The sequence below is a fragment of the Protopterus annectens genome, chromosome 6.part1 (assembly GCF_019279795.1).
Source record: "Protopterus annectens isolate FY-2018-M chromosome 6.part1, PAN1.0, whole genome shotgun sequence".
Lineage (NCBI taxonomy): Eukaryota > Metazoa > Chordata > Ceratodontiformes > Protopteridae > Protopterus > Protopterus annectens.
This window is the reverse complement of record NC_056738.1, coordinates 329,423,182-329,442,930: the sequence shown is the minus strand read 5'-3', so window position 1 is coordinate 329,442,930 and position 19,749 is coordinate 329,423,182. Positions and strand designations below refer to the sequence as shown.

The 19,749-nt window shown below is 46.7% G+C and overlaps 1 protein-coding gene across 1 annotated transcript in view; it reads right to left on the bottom strand.

Moving 5' to 3' along the window:
• The window catches only part of NXF1 (nuclear RNA export factor 1), a 1,877,750-nt gene that overhangs the window by 1,006,600 nt on the left and 851,401 nt on the right, over positions 1-19,749 (bottom strand). The window lies entirely within an intron of this gene.

Genomic DNA, 19,749 nt, shown 5'->3' with positions numbered 1-19,749 from the left:
GGTACTGTATCATATGAAATTGACAATTTAAAGCCCTCATAGACAGAGTGGAAGAAGTGTACACTTTTTTACCCCATCTCTCTAAAGCCTTGGGACTCCCTTTCAGAGGGGAGTGGATTTTTAGTAGTGGCAGCTGCAACCCCTTTAGGACCCTGGGAAATAGTTTCTGGGTCAGCAGAGTGGGCCTTGTAAAGGAAATGATGCGAGTCCGGGACCCTGTAGTACCTATCGGGTTTAACAGGAGCAGAGAGGGTGTCAGGGGTAGTGCTAGACTCAGAATACACATCATCAATGACACTTAAAACAGGAGGAATAGCCAAAGGTTTATGCTGAGGTAAATGAAGAAAAGTCCTTAATCTCTTCCTGGAATCGGAGAATTCCTGGCCCTGCCATTGGAAATGCTCTCTCATGGAGTGAAGGGTCTCCCCAAAGGACAGCTCTTCAGGAGGGGAGGTAGAGGGAATAGATTCCTCTGCATCAGAATCCTTGTAGGCCGTGAAAGCCTCCTCCTGGTAGTCTGATAGAGAAGAGCCATCAGAGGACTCAGAGGACTGAAGTTCAGCAGACTCAACCCTGGGCCTTTTGTCTAGAGGGGGTTGAGAGCCCCTGTCCGGATGAGGCTGAGCCCCCCTAATTAAGGAAATAAGGTCCTCAGCCAAACTTACTATCTGAGAACCTGTAGTGGATCCCTGAGAAAAAGACTTGGGAGGCAGAGTTTTTTGCTGCTTAGCAGCTTTAGCCCTAGTGAAAGCTTTTATGGACATGGATGCAGGGGGGCCTGGCTGCCCACGTGCTGGAGTAGTTTTGTCTAGGGGAATGGTGTCGGTAGGTTCCTGAACACCGGTTTCCGAGGGTAATTCTATAACCGACTCAGAAAAGGCCTCCGGGGCCGAGGCTGTCGGTTGAGCGGTTTCTACGGACGGAAGTACCAAGGACTCTGTTTCAGGTGAGACCGAGACACTCGCGGCAGGCCTAGGAGCGGTTTCAGCCGAAACCACTGTCCGCGTGTGTCGGTACTTGTCCTTCCGTTTCTTGGTTAAATGAGAAGTCGGAGTCTCCGACGGCATTTTATAAGAGAAACTAGCCCCAAAAAATTCCTCTGCAAACTCCGACAGACGCCTAAGAGTGCGTCGATTAAAGGAGGCACAGGCAGTACAGGCCGAGACGTCGTGGTCTGGGCCTAGGCATGGGGAGGCAGTAGGAATGGAAATCCTTATGAGGTATTTGTTTCCCACAAGTCAAGCAATTAACTTTAAGCGTTTGATCTGACATCGGCTGAGGCAAGAAAGAGTCCCCAACGGGGTACTTAGCTTTTTGAAGTCTTCGGTAGCTGAAGTTACAGGAGCTGGCCGACCAGCACTTGCGAACTGCTTCTGCTTCGGGCACCACGTGGCAAGAAAGACTGGGGAAGATGGCGTCTGCTGACACTTATACCCCAGGCGCTCTGACGTCGGGGAAGAGGCGACATCAGCCGACGCCGGACCCAGTCTTTGGAATCAGGCCGACCGAAGGGCTGCCTGAGGCAGGACAACCCATATATAAGGACTGCAGATGCATCCTTGAAGGACATCTTAGCCAGTCTTTTTGGCATAGGTTCCATGGTGTCCGGTTCCTTCCATGCCCATGAAGTGACCAAATCCACTAAAGGATCCGTGGGAGGGGACACCCAGGAAGTAGATGGGCCCGTGCCGAAAGCCTCTTCTAGCATGGGCTGTCTCTCTGCTAAAATGATGGGGGACCGTAGATAGAGCCGAAGGGGTCTGGGTGGAGTCCAAGAGGGCAGTCAGGGGGTCTTGATCCAGCAGAGAACCCTTTCTACCGCAGACGACGAAGGAGAGCGAACCTCCTTTGAAACCAATAAGGAGGTCTGTCTCCCCGGGTCCGATGAGAGAATTGGAGCCAAGCCCGAGGAAGATGGAACTCCGAGGAAAGAAACATGACCCAACAAAGTTGGAGCTAAAGAAAAAGGTTCCACTCCCTGTGATACCCAAGCTCCGGCTCGGATCAGAGCTGGTCGGATCCGAAACGCTCCAAAACACTCCAGGCAGCTGTCAGTGTCGAGTAAGCAGGTACTGGCGGCGCCGACCCATGACCAAAACCAACCTCTGATCCGAATACTCGGACCCCGAAGGTCGGATCGAAGAGGAGATGCAGGTTGGGGAAAAAAGGAAGCAATACCCCCCATCTGGATCTGGGTACGGATAAACCATCATTTTATCCCGACCCATGTCAGACAAGGACAGGGTATACTGCGATGAGGCCACGGACTCTGACCCAGGCACCGAGGCCTAAGAAGCTGGACATGTCTCCTCCGGCTCCAGGGAGAACCTCTGAGATCAGAGTGGAGGGGAGTCACGGATCTGTGGCGTCTTCAAAGGTGAAGTGAGGTCCGTGAAGCGAGGTCCGGAGACCTCCGTCTTTCCCCTCACCTTCGACTCTCACCCCCTCTCTCTACCTCTTTTCTGCTCCGCTACCACAGGCTTTGGTACAGGAGGTTGAGTCCCAGCCTGGGAGGGAGGAGAAGCAAAAGGCAGACAGGAAGGAGAGGCGGCCACAGCACCACTGTGACCGAAGCCGAAGACAAGGAAACAGATTCAGAAGGGGGAAGAAGGCCTCTGAGGGCCAACTTGGCCTTCCTATCTTTTATTGCACTGAAGCCCACACATATGCTGCAGTCCACACTAAGATGGGCCACACCCAAGCATAAAACACAGTGTGGCCATCCACAGGGGATAATTTATGGCCAAACATTGTGCAATCCTTGAAAACAAAACAAGCTTTTCAGCCATACCATTTAATTAGGTAGTTTCTTTCTAACTGGCACATACACCTCCCCCACTCACCACACTTGTATACAAGACTGAGGGGGGAGGGGAAGTTACAATCTACAGAGCTGTACAAACGACTCCATCCTAAAACTTGATGCACCAAGCGTATACTAACACTAACTCTCAAAAATCTGAAGAAAAAAGCTACTCACAAAGGTTTTACCCACTTGCTAAGTCTGGAGCTCAAAAACCATGATGCTAAAGCTATTCGTGGCAAACAAGATCTGGGGATGGAAGGCAGTGGAGGTGTATTACAGGTAAGGGGAGGAGTTTGGAGCTCGGAGCAGGTGCTAGTAAAAGTTGCCAGCTCGGATCAGATACGGATCCGTAACCCACAGGTTGAAGACCAAATGAAGTAAACTACTTCAGATCAAAAGTATATCACACAGAGTCTGAGACAACATCTGTACAGAACAGTTGTGTACACTTACCATAAACGTAGATGTTAGAGTGTATTCACTGTTGCAGTCATTACATTTGGGTTATCCTGCTGGCAGGTTGCCCTCAGTCGGCCTGAATTCCAAAGTCTCGGGTCCTGCGTCGGTTGCTGTCTCCTCTTCCCAGTCAGGGGTATAAAAAATGCAGCAGACTCCATTTTCTTCAGTTTTTCGTGCCTCAGATGTCAGAAGCCCCCAAAAGGGTAGGCTAAAAATATGTAAATAAAACATACATGCATCAAAATAAAACTTTACCTTCATCTACAAATACACCACATAGGTTGTATAGATTAGAGAAGTAAAGGAAAGTTCCAGAAAAAAATAAGGGGGGTGGCAGGTGGGTAACCTGGACTGCAACAGTGAATACACTCTAACATCTACATTTATGGTAAGTGTACACAACTGTACTATGTTCTTCATGTTTCACTGGTGCAGTCATTGCATTTGGGTAGAGTTCCAAAGCTATGGTTGGGTGGCTGGAGATAACCAGCATTAGGAGCAGCTATGAGGCCCTGCAGAACTGCAGTGGCAAAGCCTGCCCTGGATTTAGAGTAAAGTGGCAGATTGTAATGTTTTGTAAAGGTATGCACTGAGCTCCAAGTAGCAGCCTCTAAAATGTCTTTGGTTGGTACTCCCCTGAGAAAGGCTGCAGAAGTGGCTGCAGCTCTGGTTGAATGTGGCCGAATGCCCTTAGGCACTGGTTTGCCATGCTGTGAGTAGCAGAAATGAATGCAGTGACCTATCCACTTTGAAATAGTCTGCTTGGAGATGGCCTTTCCTTGTGATCCTGCGGCATATGCCACTAGTAATTGTTCTGTCTTTCTGAAAACTTTAGTTTTGCCCAAGTAGAATCCAAGTTGTCTGTGTACGTCCAAAGAATGCAGAATTTTCTCCCCCTTGTTCTGCAGATTTGGATAAAAAGTTGGCAAATTAATAGTTTGGTTAAGGGCTGCACTGGATACCACCTTAGGCATAAATGTAGGGTTTGTTCTCAGAGAGACCCTGTCTGGATAAAACATGATAAAGGGTTCCACAGCCATGAGAGCCTGTAGCTCTGACACTCGTCTTGCACAAGTTATTGCTAGGAGCAGAGCCGTTTTCCAAGATAAAAACCTTTATATCTGCAGTACAGACCTCCCAACCATCCCGAATTACTCTGTTTTTACCGAGTTTTGGGGTCCCAATGAAGGGGTGCCACGATTCCAGAGTGGCACCCCTTCATTCCGATTTTTTAAACTATTTTATTTAGATTCTGCAATTTCGGAGCTGACGTCATCACGTGCACGATGACGTCCGTTCAGTCAGCCTGTCGGAATTAAGCTCAGCCAGATATGTTGCCTGTTTGAATACTCGCGCGCATCTGTATATTTGAATACTCAGTTCGTCCAAGCTGCTTTCATTTTAATGGTGTGCATGTTGCCCTGTTTGAATATTCGGTTCATCTGGTGCTGATTTAAAGCCGTTCATACTTGGAGTGGAGTTATCTACATCTGCTGAGTGAGTGAATACTATATCTGCTTCTGCCATGCCATTTAGCTGCTTGGGGACTGCTAGTGTTATGCCATTTAACAGGGGGATTAGGATTCCATTGCAGTTCTGTGGATTGCTGAGAGGTACTGCAGTTCTTTCTCTCTGAGTGTGTGAGAGTGAGTGAGTGTGTGAGAGTGAGTGAGTGTGTGAGAGTGAGTGAGTGTGTGAGAGTGAGTGAGTGTGTGAGAGTGAGTGAGTGAGTGTGTGAGAGTGAGTGAGTGTGTGTGTGAGAGTGAGTGAGTGTGTGTGTGAGAGTGAGTGAGTGTGTGTGTGAGAGTGAGTGAGTGTGTGTGTGAGAGTGAGTGAGTGTGTGTGAGGAGTGAGGAGTGTGTGTGAGTGAGAGTGAGTGTGAGAGTGTGTGTGTGTGAGTGTGAGAGTGAGTGAGTGAGAGTGTGAGAGTGAGTGAGTGTGAGTGTGTGAGTGTGAGTGAGTGAGGAGTGAGTGAGGAGTGTGAGTGTGAGAGTGAGTGAGTGAGAGTGAGTGAGTGTGAGAGTGAGGTGTGAGAGGAGTGTGAGAGTGAGCGTGAGAGAGTGAGTGTGTGAGAGTGAGTGAGAGAGTGAGAGAGTGAGTGTGAGAGTGAGTGTGAGAGTGAGTGAGAGAGTGAGTGAGAGAGAGTGAGAGAGTGAGAGTGAGTGAGAGTGAGTGAGAGTGAGTGAGAGAGTGAGAGTGAGTGAGAGTGAGAGAGAGTGAGTGAGAGTGAGAGAGAGAGTGAGAGAGTGAGAGTGAGAGTGAGAGTGAGTGAGAGTGAGTGAGAGAGAGTGTGAGAGAGTGAGAGAGAGTGTGAGAGAGTGAGAGTGAGAGAGTGAGAGAGAGTGTGAGCGAGGGTGAGCGAGGGTGAGCGAGGGTGAGCGAGGGTGAGCGAGGGTGAGCGAGTGAGAGTGAGCGTGAGTGTGAGAGTGAGTGTGAGAGAGTGAGTGAGTGTGTGAGAGAGAGAGAGTGTGCGTGTGTGTGTGTGAGAGAGAAAGAGTGTGTGCGTGTGTGTGTGTGTGTGTGTGAATTCAACAGAACACTGCGCCGTAATGTACGTGAATTGAAGAGAACACACTGCAGAGGTATCTGCATGTGTGTGCTCACACGTGCCTTTGTTTTTGTGTGACTAATCATAAAAAGAAACTGTTAATTTTTCATTTTTGTTCAGTGCAATGTTGGGGATTCGTGATTTGCATAGGTTTCAGGTTAGGGAAGATTGTTGGTCAGAGAAGGCAGGTTTTGGCATATTTCAATGTTTTGTAGCTTGGGAAGCTGTTTGTTTGGGATTAGCGTATACTGAAGATAATTGCATCTTTAGTCCATCTGAAAGTCAATAAATAAGGTTTGACACTGGAACACAAACATAATGCACATGCTGTGAGCGTCCCAACACTCTTCTAGCCAACAGTACAAATTAAAAGACTATAGGAAAAAATGGAGCTGTAAAAGTGAAACTGTGGCTGCAACACTGCTTGCAGGTATGAAGGTCCCATGTTTGATACTAGTGCTGGTTCTTGGCTGAATGAACTTAAACAGACCACCAAGGTTTGACATTCTAACAGTTGACAGTACCATCCATTTATAACAGACTTTATGAGAGCTGGAGAAATACTCTCAGTGAATTCCACAGGCATACGATTCAGGAATTCCATGAGACTGGTTATATGAAGTGCACATATTAACACTGTGAGTGGGAGAGACTATGGAGCTAAGAAGATCTTTACTAAAGCAAGTGAAGTAAAAAATAATAAAGCAGAATGAAGCATATTCAGATTTTTTTACTTGCAGAAGTTGACCGCCTGTGAAGTAAAATCAAGAATAAATAGTGCCTAGGGCTATTTTAGTGTGTAACAATGGAAATTCCCAATGTTTTAAATAAGTGCTGTAGAAAGGAATAATTCCATGAGAAAAGAAGCACATAATGACAAACAGAACCTAGCTGGGTCATTAGTGAGGTATGGACATTCTATGTGAATGGAATTATTCACTGTAGTACAAGGCAACATATGTTTTAGCATGCTGAATCTATATGACAAAGAGAATAACTGGCTCGATAAGCGAGTCATTTTCCTTCAGTGAATACTGTAAGACAGCTGCAGTAAAATCATTCTTATGAGAGCCTTGTTTCTTCTGATTCAGCTTCTGAGCTCAGGCCAACTGCCGATATTTGTAAGCAATGAAGAACAACATGTAAAGTACAGTTATATCTGATATGGCAACATAACACAGCAGAAATGGATTCAAGGGTCTAACTCCTTGTAGGTAACCCCCCCCCCCCCCCCCGTAATGTAGAGGGAGGACAAGAACAGAAACTAAGTAGCAAGCAAGTGTATATTGTACTGAATACTGAATGGAAAGAATTAGGTGATTACAGTAATACAAAAGTAAAGACACAAAGTTAGAGTCAATGTTTTGTATCGTTCTGCAGTCTGTTGAGAACAAAGTGATGCAAAATTCAGTCATGATTGTTTGAAAATTCTGGACTTTCTTTCGTTTTATGCCTCTTCATCAATCTCTAGTTATGGTAGACTGCAACTTGTACTTATTTGATTCTTTGAATGTGGAAGGTAAGGTAGGCTGGTACAAGGATTCTGTCGCCCACAACCTGAGACACAGGGTAGGGGCTATTACAAATTGTATATATTTACACCCAAGATGTGCTATACAAAGTTTGCAGGATATTAAATAAGGCAACATTTTACACAGTATAGTCAGTATACAGTCATTGTAGAAGTAAAGTATGCACACATTAGTGTTTATGATAAATGAGGTGAAATAGCCAGGTAATGGGACATTGGAATGGCTGTAAGGGGACTGTGGTGCCGTATTTTGGTAGTCTGTTCTTCAGTTTGTTTGAAAGCTGGTATCCCACAACTCCATTGGAATGGGTGGGGTTATGTAATTATGTATGCAATTTTTATGTTAATCAGCATACAGATTTGTACCTATTTTTCATGGGCCTTGTCCAGATTTTTGATGTTTCCAAGTTGAGAGGTATGCCGCAGTAGCAGCTGGCTCAAAAGGAGGTAAGGTGAGTTTTTCAAAGACATAATTGAGGTCCCATGCAGGTATTGGTGTTCTCCTTGGAGGCCTTACATTTTTGGCTCCTCTGAAGTACTGCCTTAATAAAGGATAAGAGTGGTGGCTCTGTATTATGAGCCAAAATGGCAGAGGCATGGATTTTAATTGATGAAAAAGATAGGCCTTTGTCCAGCATCTCAGTTAAGTATTGCAAAATCTGAGGAATATTTGGGACAGCTGTATCAGTTCCTTGAGCTTGGTTCCAAGCACAAAATCTCTTCCATTTTTCAGCATAGGATTTTCTAGTACTAGGCCTTCTGGTTTATAAAATGACATCCATCACAGCTTTACTTAGAGGTGTGCTTTGTATGGCTACATTATCCGCCATGCTGCCAGGTTTAGGGTCCTGAGCTGGCTGTGCAAAATCTGATTGTTTTGTTGGGACAGTAGATGAGGTATTTGAGGTAAGGTCCAGGCTGGGCACTGAGAGAAGTTCCGTAGACTCCGATACCAATACTGGCGTGGCCAGTCTGGGGCAATCAGAATAATTTTTGGTTTCTCCTATCTGACCTTGGGGAGGAGAGGCAGAGGAGGAAAGGCATATACTGCTAGGTTTGTCCAGTTGAAAGATAAGGCATCCACTTTCCATGCTTGTCTGGGATAAGTCCTTGTGGAGAATCTTTTTAGTTGATTGTTGTGATGGGGACGCAAATAGATCTATGTCCGGGCGTCCCCATTTCTTTGTTATCATGCTGAAGACTTGTGGATCCAGATGCCACTCATGGGGATCCATGAGGTTTCTGCTTAGTTCGTCTGCCAGAGTATTTTCCTTTTCTGGCAGGAATTGTGCCTGCAGATGAACTTGGTAAGTCAATGCTGTGTCCCATAAAGCCATGGCTAGTCTGCAAAGAGAGTAAGAATGAGTGCCCCCCCTGCTTGTTTATGTACTACATGACCGTGTTGTCTGTATTTATCAGTAGTTGTCCCGGATGAAGTAGGTTCTTGAAGGCTGTCAGGGCATTCTGAACAGCTAGCATCTCTTTTTGCTTGATATGTAGATGCCTTTGGTTTGTGGACCAGGTGTCCTGAATGCCTCTTCCTGCCATGTGGGCCCCCCAGGCATAATCTGATGCATCTGTCATAAGGCTCTGCCTGGCTGGGGGTAGTGAGAATGGCTGTCCCTTGTTTTGGTGACAAGCCTTTGCCCACCATCGAAACTCCTGTTGCAGGCAGGGAATGAGTAATCATTGTTTCCAGGCTGTGGCAATGTGTCCAGACACTCTTTAGGTACCAATGAAGTTTCCTCATATGCAGTCTTGCATATGAATTAGTAGGATGCAGGATGCCATGAAGCCCAACGCCTGCAGAATTGTTCTTGCAGATAACTGGGCCTTTGTTGCAATTTCTTTGAAATAGGTAGTCAGTTGCCTTTGTTTGCCTGGAGTGAGATAAGCCATCTGGGCAGTTGTATTTAAGCTTGCACCCAGGAATACTATCTCTTGAGAGGGTACTAGTTTTGATTTCTTTTTGTTGATTGTGTACCCTAAGCATGTTAAAAGTCTTTTCACAAACGTCAGATGCTGTAGTAGAATGCCCTTGTTCTCTGCTTATATGAGGCAGTCGTCCAAAGTATGGGTAAATTTGTATTCCTCTTTGTCTGCAGAAAGCAATTACTGGTGCCAGGCACTTTGTGAAGACCCTGGGCGCAGTAGACAAGTCAAAGGGCAGTGCAGAGAATTGGTAATGCATTGAGCCAGCCTTGAATCTGTGGTATCTTCTGCATGACTGATTGGGACATGCAGGTATGCCTCTTTTAGGTCTAAAGTCACGAGCCAAGCCTTGCTGCACAGCATGGGCAGAAGCTGCTGCAAGGTCAACATCTTTAATTGATATATCCAGGAAAGTGTTTAGAACAGATAGGTCCAGTATCGGTCTCCAAGCTTTGTCTTTTCTGGGTACGAAGAACAGTAGAGTAAAATCCTTGTCCCTGCTCTTGCTGTGGCACTTGTTGACTGGCCCTCATGTCCATGAGAGCAGCGACTTGTTTTTGAGTCTCTGCCCACTGATTTTTTGGCAGGTGTGGCTAACCGTTTGCCCTTGGCAGGGGTATGGAAGTAAAACCTGTAGCCTTGTGACACTGTCTAGAACCCATTTGTCCTGGGTTATAATGTGCCAATTTTGAGAAAAAAGTGCTAGTTTTCCCCCTAAGGGTGCTGCCAGAAGGTAAGTGCTTGGTGCAGGCAGGAGGAAGTCATTGGGACTGTTTCCTGTATGGTTGTGATTTGTCTTCTCCACCTTTGGAGGTAGAAGTACCCCATTGCTTAGATCTGTACGAACCTTGTGGCTGGGATCTGCCTCTAGGGCATCTGGATCTGCCCCTTTGAGGTCTGTCTGATACTGGAAAGGACCAATTCTTTGTAGGTCAGTGTCTGCTAAACCTAGGTGGCTGTACCTGTAAGAAATCCTTGACCGTTTGCATAGATTTAGCTTTGTCCTCCATTTTTCTTTAACACCTCTTCTGCCTTAACACCAAACAATGTATCATGCTGTAATGGAGCATCTGATAATTTTGCTTTGACATGATCAGGCAGATTTTGTTTTTAACCCAAGCATGCCTCCTAATGACAGAACCCGTAACAGCGGCCCTGCAGGAGGCCTCCAGAGAATCAAAACCACATTGCAAAGTATGCTTTCCAACTTGTTCAGCTGCATGCAATAAATCCTGCATGTCTGTTTTCTGCACATTCAGAATTTACCATCATTTTCTGTTTAAGCAGTGTCATGATATCTTGCTGATATTTGAGCATATGAAACTGGCAATTTAAGGCCCTTATAGCCAAGGTAGCAGACGTGTAAACCTTTTTTCCCCATCTATCCAGTGCCCTAGAATCCCTGTCAGAGGGGGTAGTGTTTTTTTGCAGTGGAAGCCTTGACCCTTTTGGGACCCTGAGAAACAGTTTCTGGGTCTGCAGCAGGGTTTTGGAAAAGGAATTTATGAGAGTCAGGGACCCTGCAGTAACTGTCCGGCTTAACAGGAGCTGGCGGTAAGGAGTTCGGGGTCAGACTAGACTCTGAGAACACATCATCTACAATGTGTAACAGGTGGAATAGCTAGAGGCCTGTGTTGAGGTAAGTAAAAGGAAGTCTCTGAGCCTCTTAGATTCTGAAAAATCTTGGCTCTCCCAGTGGAAGTGCTCCCTCATGGTATGCAAGGTTTCCCCAAAATAGTCCTCCTCAGAAGAAGCTGAAATTTGTCAGCATCAGAATCCTCATAGGGGGGAGGAGAATATTCCTGATCAGAAGAGGAATCAGATGAAATGGAACCTGATCTGAAGATTCATAGTCTGTCTCTTGCCTAGGCCTCATCAGGAGGGGGATGGGAACCCCTGATCAGGGTAATTAAGTCTTCGGCCATTTTGAGCATCTGCTTTTTGGGCATGGAGGCCTGTCCATGTGGCTGGTGAACTTGTTTCTTTGTCTTTAAAGGTGCTTTGTCTTTGCCTTTAAACTGAAGTCTGTTTAATACACAATTGTTTAGGTCTGAATACACCCTCAGAAGCCGATACCTGCTCAGCAGCTCTGGACCCATCTGAGGGAATAATCTCCGAGGCTCCAATACCTCGAGTTTCCTGTGGCCTGGGAGACTCCACGTGGGAGTCGGTAGCGGCCTGCGACTCTAAAGTAGCAGGCATCAGGGGCTGCAAAAGTGCCTCACTGAGAACCGGCGAATGGCTTAGCAGAAGCTTTGTCGTCTGTTTTGGACCTCGGTTGCCTGTCCTTTTCTTTGCGTTTTTTGAGAACTCCAGTAGTTGGATGGCTATCAGACGACATTGTGTAATTACATCTTCACCCAAAATAGCTTAATGCAAAATCGTACCGACGCTTAATGCTTTGGTTAAATCTAGCACAAAACCGACAACTAGAAACGTCGTGGTCAGGGCCTAGCCAAGGAATACAGTAAGAATGAAAGTCCTTATGAGGTATTTGCTTCCCACAAGAAATACAATTAACTTTTTCAGACATCAGTCTGGAGCAAGAAAAAAGTTTTCCCAACGGGATACTTAGCTTTTAATGAAGACTTCGGATATGAAACTAACATGAAAATCTCAGGAGTCGGCTGACCAGCACTTGTGAACTGCTTCTGCTTCGGGCACCGCGTGGCAAGAAAGACTGAAGAAAATGCTGTCTGCTGCATCTTTTATACCCCTGACGACCTGACGTCAGGGAAGAGCCGACAGCAACCGATCCAGGACCCAAGACTTTGGAATTCAGGCCGACTGAGGGCAACCTGCCAGCAGGATAACCCAAATGTAATGACTGCAACAGTGAAACATGAACATCATCTGTGGGAGAGTTCCTTTGTCTTGTGACAATAGGTCCACCTTGTAGGGTAAATTGAAGTGAGTGCCCTTGGCTAGTTTGTGAAGTACGAGGGCCAGTGCTGCTTTGGCCAGTAGGGAGTCACTAAAGATTTTTCATTTGTCCTTCTGGATTTTCAAGAGGACTTTCTGAATCAGTGGGAAGGAGGGGCATAAAGGAACTTCCCCTCCCAAGAGATGCTGAAAGCGTCCACTCTCCATGCTAGAGGGGAGTGGGTTTTTGAGCAGATGCTCTGCAGCTGCCTGTTCTGGGGGGGGGGGGGGAGACAAACAGGTCTATTTGTGGAGCACCCCACCGGTTGACTACATCTAAGACCACCTCCCTGTTCAGAATCCATTCGTGTTGAGGCCAGGAGGTCCTGCTCAAGAGGTCTGCTTGGTGGCTGTCCTGTGAGGGGGATGTAGACCGCCTGCAGGACTAAATTGAGCCAGGAGGGTAAGTCCCACATCAGCAGGGATAGACTGCAGAGGTGATAAGCCTTTGTTCCTCCCTGCTTGTTGAGGTACCACATCACCGTGTTGTCGATGACTATCTGAAGCACCCCCTGGAAACAGGGGGGGGGGTGAAGATCTGTAGAGCTAAGAAAACTGCTGTCATTTCCCTGATATTGATGTGTTTGGCCTGAAGAGAGGGAGGCCATTTCTCCTGAACCTTGTAAGAGGCCAGAGTTGCTCCATAACCTGAATCTGAGGAATCTGCATGCATAACTTGGGCTCGGGTGGGGGCTGTAGTGGGAGCCCTGGGTTCAATTTCACTTGCTGGATCCACCAGTTGATTTCTTCTTTCAGACAGGGAAAGAGGGGGATGTTCTGCTCTAGGGGATGTAGGTGATGGTACCAGGTGTTCTTCAGGAACCACTGCAGCTTGCTCATGTTCATTTTTGCCAGAGGTAGCATGGGGATGGTTGCTGCCATCAAACCCAGAGAAGGCGAAGACAATGCCTTGCTGTCACCTTTCGGGATTAGTAGAGCTTCCTGGAAGTGGGAAGTTAAGACAGAACCTTGCCCTGAGGTAGAAAGGCCTTCACTGCATCTGTTCTGATTCTGAAGCCGAGGAAAATCTTGTCCTGGCTTGGGATCAGAGAGGATTTGAGGAGGTTGATGGCGAATCCTGGGTTCTACAGAAGGGACATGGTGAAATGTAGATGGCTTAGTAGAGCATCTCTGGACTCTGCCAAAATCAGGATGTCATCCAGATAAGGACAAATTTGTATCCCTTGAGTTTGGCAGAAGGCAAAGGCTGGGGCCAGCCACTTTGTAAAGACCCTGGAGGCCGTGGATAAACCAAAGGGCAAGGCAGTAAATTGGAAATGAGAGGAAGGGCCAGAGAAATGCAGGAATCATCTGAGAAACTCTGATGGGTATTGTGCAGGTAAATTTCCTTTAGGTCTAGGGTGACCATGAAGGCCTTGGCTGGAATGAGAGGCAGTAAGGTGGGGAGAGAGCATTCTGAAGGAGGGTACCTGAAGATGTAGGTTTAGAAAGGACAGATCCAAGATGGGTCTCCAGGGACCATCTTTTTTGGGGACCAGGAAGAGATGGGAGTAAAACCCTTTTCCTTCTTGTCCTGGAGGAAAGGGCTCTATGGTGCCTAGCTGTAGAAGATCTGCCAGAACTTGTGGCATGAGATGGGCCTGGTTTTTGGGGAGGGAAGGGATGCCTCTTCTGGGTGGCTTCTTTCTTAAGGACAGGAAGTACCCTTTTTGGATAATGTTCAAGACCCACTGGTCTGAAGTGATGGATTGCCAAAGGGGGAGATCGTGGGAAAGGTAGGCGGAGAGGGGGAGGTGGGCAAGGCAGTCCCTCATTACTGGGGTCTCCTCTGTCCTGAAAGGGCTGTCTGGGTTGCTGTGGTGGAGCAGAGGATCTGGAGTTGGTAGGTCTTCTGGCCCCTCTCCTGGACCTGGAAGAGGAAGGCTGTGGAGTACTTCTTACAAACGTGGCTTTAGCAGGGTAATTCCTGTAATACTTGGGTATGGGCGACACCAGCAAGTGCTTAATGTCCTGGAGCTCTCTTGCTTTTTCCTTGTAGATTTTTAAGAAGGTCAGCAGATTGTTTTCCGAACAGCACAATGTGGTCCAGGGGGGCATCCAGGATTTTAGTCTTGAAGTCCTTGGGGAGGTTCTGGAATCTTAGCCATGAGTACCTCCTGAGGGCTGAAGCAGATGCTGCAAACATGGAAGATGCTTCTGTAGCATCGTAGCTGCACCTTACAGCATGCATGCCTGGCTACCTGTTGGGCCAAGGAAAGCTTTGATGAGATGTCTGTCTTGATGGGACCGTTAGGCAAGGAAGCTAGCATGGAGGAGGCCAAGTCTAATGCATACTTGGTCATGTGGGTCTGATAAATTTATGGCTCTGAAAGCCAAAGTAAAAGTATACACCTTCTTCCCCATCCTATCCATGTACGTACTTTGTCAGTAGGTAGTAGGGAGGCAGAAGGCAGCAGTCTGGATTGCTTATCTGCTGTGGTGGCAATAATTGCTGGGACCGCCAAGGGTGGCTTAACTAAGATTTTGTGGTCCTCTGGTACGTTATAGAAGCAGTCAGGATGCTTAGGAGACAGAGGCTGGGAGTCAGGGGCATTGAAGGCATCCAAGTAAGCAGGCAAAAAGTACAGTTTTGTACCTACCATAAATGTAGATGTTCGAAGATCCACATTGCTGCAGTCAATCTGTGGGTAGTCCGCTGTCCTCGGTCGGCCCGAATACCAAAGTGTTAGGCTGGCGTCGGTCATGGTCGCTTAGATCTGACGTCAGTACGCCATGGTACTAAAGCACATGACCGACGTCATATCCTCAGTCTTTCTTGCCCCAGATGTCAGAAGGCCCTAAAAAGAAAGGCCATAGCCAAAAAACAGGAAAACATCCAACCACCCATGTACAAACAATATTTACAACCCAAACCACACAACCACCCCAAACTACAGTGGGGAAGGAGGGAGGGAAAATTGGACTGCAGCAATGTGGATCTTCGAACATCTACATTTATGGTAGGTACAAAACTGTACTATGTTCTTCATCTCACATTGCTGCAGTCATAACCTGTGGGTAGAATCCCAAAGCAAAGGTAAAGGGAGGTTGGCAAAATCATAAAGCATTAGGAGCTGCTAACATGCCCTGCATAACTGCAGTGGCAAACCCAGCCCTAGATTTTGAATAAAGAGGGAGATGATAATGTTTAGAAAAAGTGTGCACTGAACTCCAAGTAGCTGCCTCCAAAATATCTTTAGTAGCTACACCCCTCAGAAAAGCAGTAGAAGTGGCAGTAGCCCTAGTGGAATGAGGTCTGATTCCAGCCGGAATCTCCTTACCATGATGACAATAACAAAAAGCAATACAATGACCAATCCACTTAGAAATAGTTTGTTTAGAAACAGGTTTCCCCTGAGAACCCAAAGCAAAAGAAACAAACAACTGTTGAGACTGTCTGAACCCTTTAGTTCTGCTCAAATAATAACGCAACTGCCTGTGAATATCCAAAGAGTGCAAAATCTTTTCCCCTTTATTTTGGGGATCAGCATAAAACGTAGGCAAATGAATAGACTGGTTCAAGGCCACATTTGAGACCACTTTAGGCATGAAAGTAGGGTTAGTACGCAAAGAGACCCTGTCCTTATGAAAAATTAGGAAGGGTTCAACTGCCATTAGAGCCTGCAATTCAGATACCCTTCTAGCAGACGTAATGGCCAACAAAAAAGCTGTCTTCCAAGACAAAAACTTCAACTCAGCTGTAGCTGCAGGTTCAAAAGGAGATAAAGTGAGTTTCTCCAACACAAAATTGAGATCCCAGGAAGGAGTAGGAGCTCATGGGGGTCTTATGTTCTTTGCCCCTCTAAGAAATTGCTTGAACAAAGGATGAGAGAATAAAGGTGGGTCACAGTCATAGTGAGCAGAAATGGCTGCAGCATGAACTTTACAGAGGAGAAAGACAAACCTTTGTCTAGTAATTCTGTAAGATACTGAAGTGAAACACTCAAATTAGGTACTGAAACATCAAAGCACTTTGCTTTGCTCCAAAGAAAAAATCTCCTCCATTTATCAGCATAAACCTTCCTTGTACTAGGCCGTCTGGCCTCCAAAATAACATTCAAAACTTGAGGAAGCTGCGACCCTCCAGGGTCTAGAACAGAATATGCCAGGCTGCCAGATGCAGGGACTATATCCTGACATTGATGAAATGATTGCCTGCCTGGGACAAAAGGTGTGGACTTGCTGGCAAAGGCCAAGGAGGCTCCCGGACTAAACTCCTCAGCAGAGGGTACCAGTGCTGACGTGGCCAATCTGGAGCTATAAGAATCACGGAGGGCTTGTCCTGTCTGACCTTCAAGAGCACCTTGGGAAGGAGAGGCAGAGGAGGAAAGGCATAGACGTGAAGATTGTTCCAACTGAATGAAAGAGCATCCACTTTCCAAGCTTTTGGATGAAACATCTTTGTGCAAAACTTTGGCAGCTGGAAATTTAGTGGAGAAGCGAACAGATCTATGTCTGGAGTCCCCCAAAACACTGTCAACTGTCGAAATACATGAGGATCCAAATTCCACTCGTGGGAATCCACCATCTGTCTGCTCAAAACATCTGCTAAGGAGTTCTGTGCTCCTGGCAGAAACCTTGCCTGAAGAGTGAGGTGCAAACAGAGCAGTCTCCCACAAAATCATAGCTTGTCTGCAAAGTGGGTACGAATGGGTTCCCCCTTGCTTGTTGATGTACCACATGACAGTTGTGTTGTCTGTTTGAATCAACACTTGTCCTGGGTGAAGTAGATCCTTGAAGGCCATCAATGCAAATTGGACTGCTAACATCTCCTTCATGTTGATATGCAAATGTTGAAGTCTGGCAGGCCACGTGTCTTGAACCCATTTTCCATTGAGGTGTGCTCCCCAAGCCTTGTCCGAGGCATCTGTCGTTAAGATCGGACTCGCCTCTGGTCGGGTCACAGAGAGTCCCTTGTTTAGGTGACATTTCTGAGCCCACCACAAAAATTCCTTCTGAATGCAAGGTATTATCTGAATGACAGTGTCCAAATCATGGCAGTGTTGAGTCTATACACTTTTGAGATACCATTGTAACTTCCTCATATGCAGTTTGGCATTGGGAAGCACCAGAATACAAGATGCCATGAACCCCAAGGCTTGAAGGACTGTCCTTGCAGTCAGCCTGGACAGGAGAGACAATTGTTGGAAGTAAAGGGTAAGATTTCTTTGCTTGTCCGGGGTCAAAAACGCCATCTGAGAGGCTGTATTCAGTCTCACACCCAGAAAGCACATGTCCTGAGAGGGTACTAGACTGGACTTTATTTCGTTCACAGAATACCCTAGGCACCTTAACACTGCCATAACATACTGAAGATGGTGAAGTAGCTTGTCTGTCTTGAGCAAGAATCAGGCAATCGTCCAAATAAGGATAAATTTGTATTCCTCTTAACCGTAAGAAGGCTATCACCGGAGCCAGAACCTTTGTGAACACCCTGGGCGCAGTAGATAAGCCAAAGGGCAATGCAGAGAACTGATAATGTAAAGTCCCAGCCCGAAAATGCAGGAATCTCCTGCAGCTTGGCCTGATAGGAATATGAAGATAAGCCTCCTTGAGATCCAGAGTTACCATCCAGTGATCTTTGCCTAGCATAGGTAGAAGTTGTTGCAAAGTCAACATTTTGAATTTTGGAATGTCCAGGTATGTGTTGAGAATAGACAAATCCAGAATTGGCCTCCAAGTGTTTCCTTTCTTTGGTACAAGAAACAGGCGAGAATAAAATCCTAGGCCCACCTCTGATGGAGGGACCTGCTGGATAGCTCCCATTTGAAGAAGTAAAGAAATATGTTTGTGAGCCTCTGCCTTTTGCTGAGGAGGAACGTCTGGCATGCCTTTGAAAGGGGGCAATGTGTGGAAATAAAACTTGTAGCCTCGGTTTATAATGTCCAACACCCATTTGTCCTGGGTGACTAAAAGCCAGTTTTGCCTGAAAAGTGCCAACTTTCCTCCCAGAGGAGCTGCCAGACAGGAAGGATCGGGCAGCTGAAGATGCAGGTCATTGGGTCTGTTTACGAAAGGACTGGCCCCTGCCCTCACCTGTAGACTGTGCAGGGGAACTCCACATCCTAGGCCTAAAAGAACCCTGTGCATGAGCTCTGCCCCTACCACGTCTAGATCTGCCCCTAGACTGTAAATCAGAAGAAGGGTAAGCCCATCCCTTAGTAGGCCAATTTCTGCTAAACTTAGGGGGCTGCACCTGCAAAAAATCTTTAACAGTCTGCATAGACTTAGCTTTGTCCTCCATTTTCTTCAAGACTGACTCCACAGGAGAACCAAACAAAACTTCGGACTGAAGGGGAGCATCCAAAATTCGAGCTTTAACATGCTCCGACAAGTTCTGATCCTTAAGCCAGGCGTGCCTACGAATAACTGATCCAGTGGCAGCCACCCTGGAAGAGGCCTGCAAAGCATCAAAACCACACTGCAAAGAATGCTTACCCACCTGATCAGAGGCATGAACCAAATCCTGTAATTCTTTACACTCTATGCCCTCTGCTAAAGCATCCACCTTAGATTTCAATTGACTAAGAAGAAAATTCTGGTACTTCAGCATATGAAACTGGCAATTTAAAGCCCTCATTGCAAGAGTGGAAGAGGTATACACTTTTTTACCCCACCTATCCAGAGCTCTAGAGTCCTTATCCATGGGAACTGGATTCTTTACAACAGAAGCCCTGACACCCTTAGGTCCCTGGCTAATAGTTTCTGGGTCAGCCCTAGGGCTCTTATACAAATATTTATGAGCCTTTGGCACCCTGTAATACCTGTCTGGCTTAACCGGGGCAGGAGGCAAAGAGTCTGGATTAAGGGAAGCCTCAGAGAAAACATCCTGTACAACATCCAAAACCGGAGGTATAGCCAAGGGCCTATGTTGTGGTAAAAACAAGAAATCCCTAAGCCTCTTTCGGGAATCTGAGAAATCCTGACCTTCCCATTTAAAATGCTCCCTCATAGAATGCAGGGTTTCTGAAAAAGAAAAATTCTCTGGAGGGGAAGCAGAAGGACTAGAATCCTCTGCGTCAGAATCAGAATAAGGGGGAAAATCCTGAATGTCTTCAGTCAAGACTCTGAATAATCTGAAGAATGTTCCAATCCTTCCACCTCTGGCTCCACCCTAGGCCTCTTATCTGGAGGGGGCATAGAACCTCTGATCAAGGTAATCAAATCTTCTGCCATTTTAAGCATGTATTTTTTAGGCACAGAACCTGCAGAACTAGGACTGACGCCAGAGGAAGACAAACCAGGCCTGGCCTTTGAAGGTACCTTAGAGACAGAGGGAGAAGGCCTAACCACCTTATGCAAAACAGGGAGCACAGCAACCTGAGAGGCCCCCTCAGCCTGACCCGACTACTGAGAGGCCACATCTTGCAAAACTAAAGGTTCCCCCTGAGACTCAACTGAAACCTCGGCCGGATCCACAGATTCCACCGTGGTTTCTAAAGAACCGGCGTCCGGAACGGACGACATCCTGCTTGGATTTCAACGATTTCTCTTTACGCTTCTTCGCGGTAGCGGGCGTCGGAGGATCCGACGGCGTATTGTAATTACACC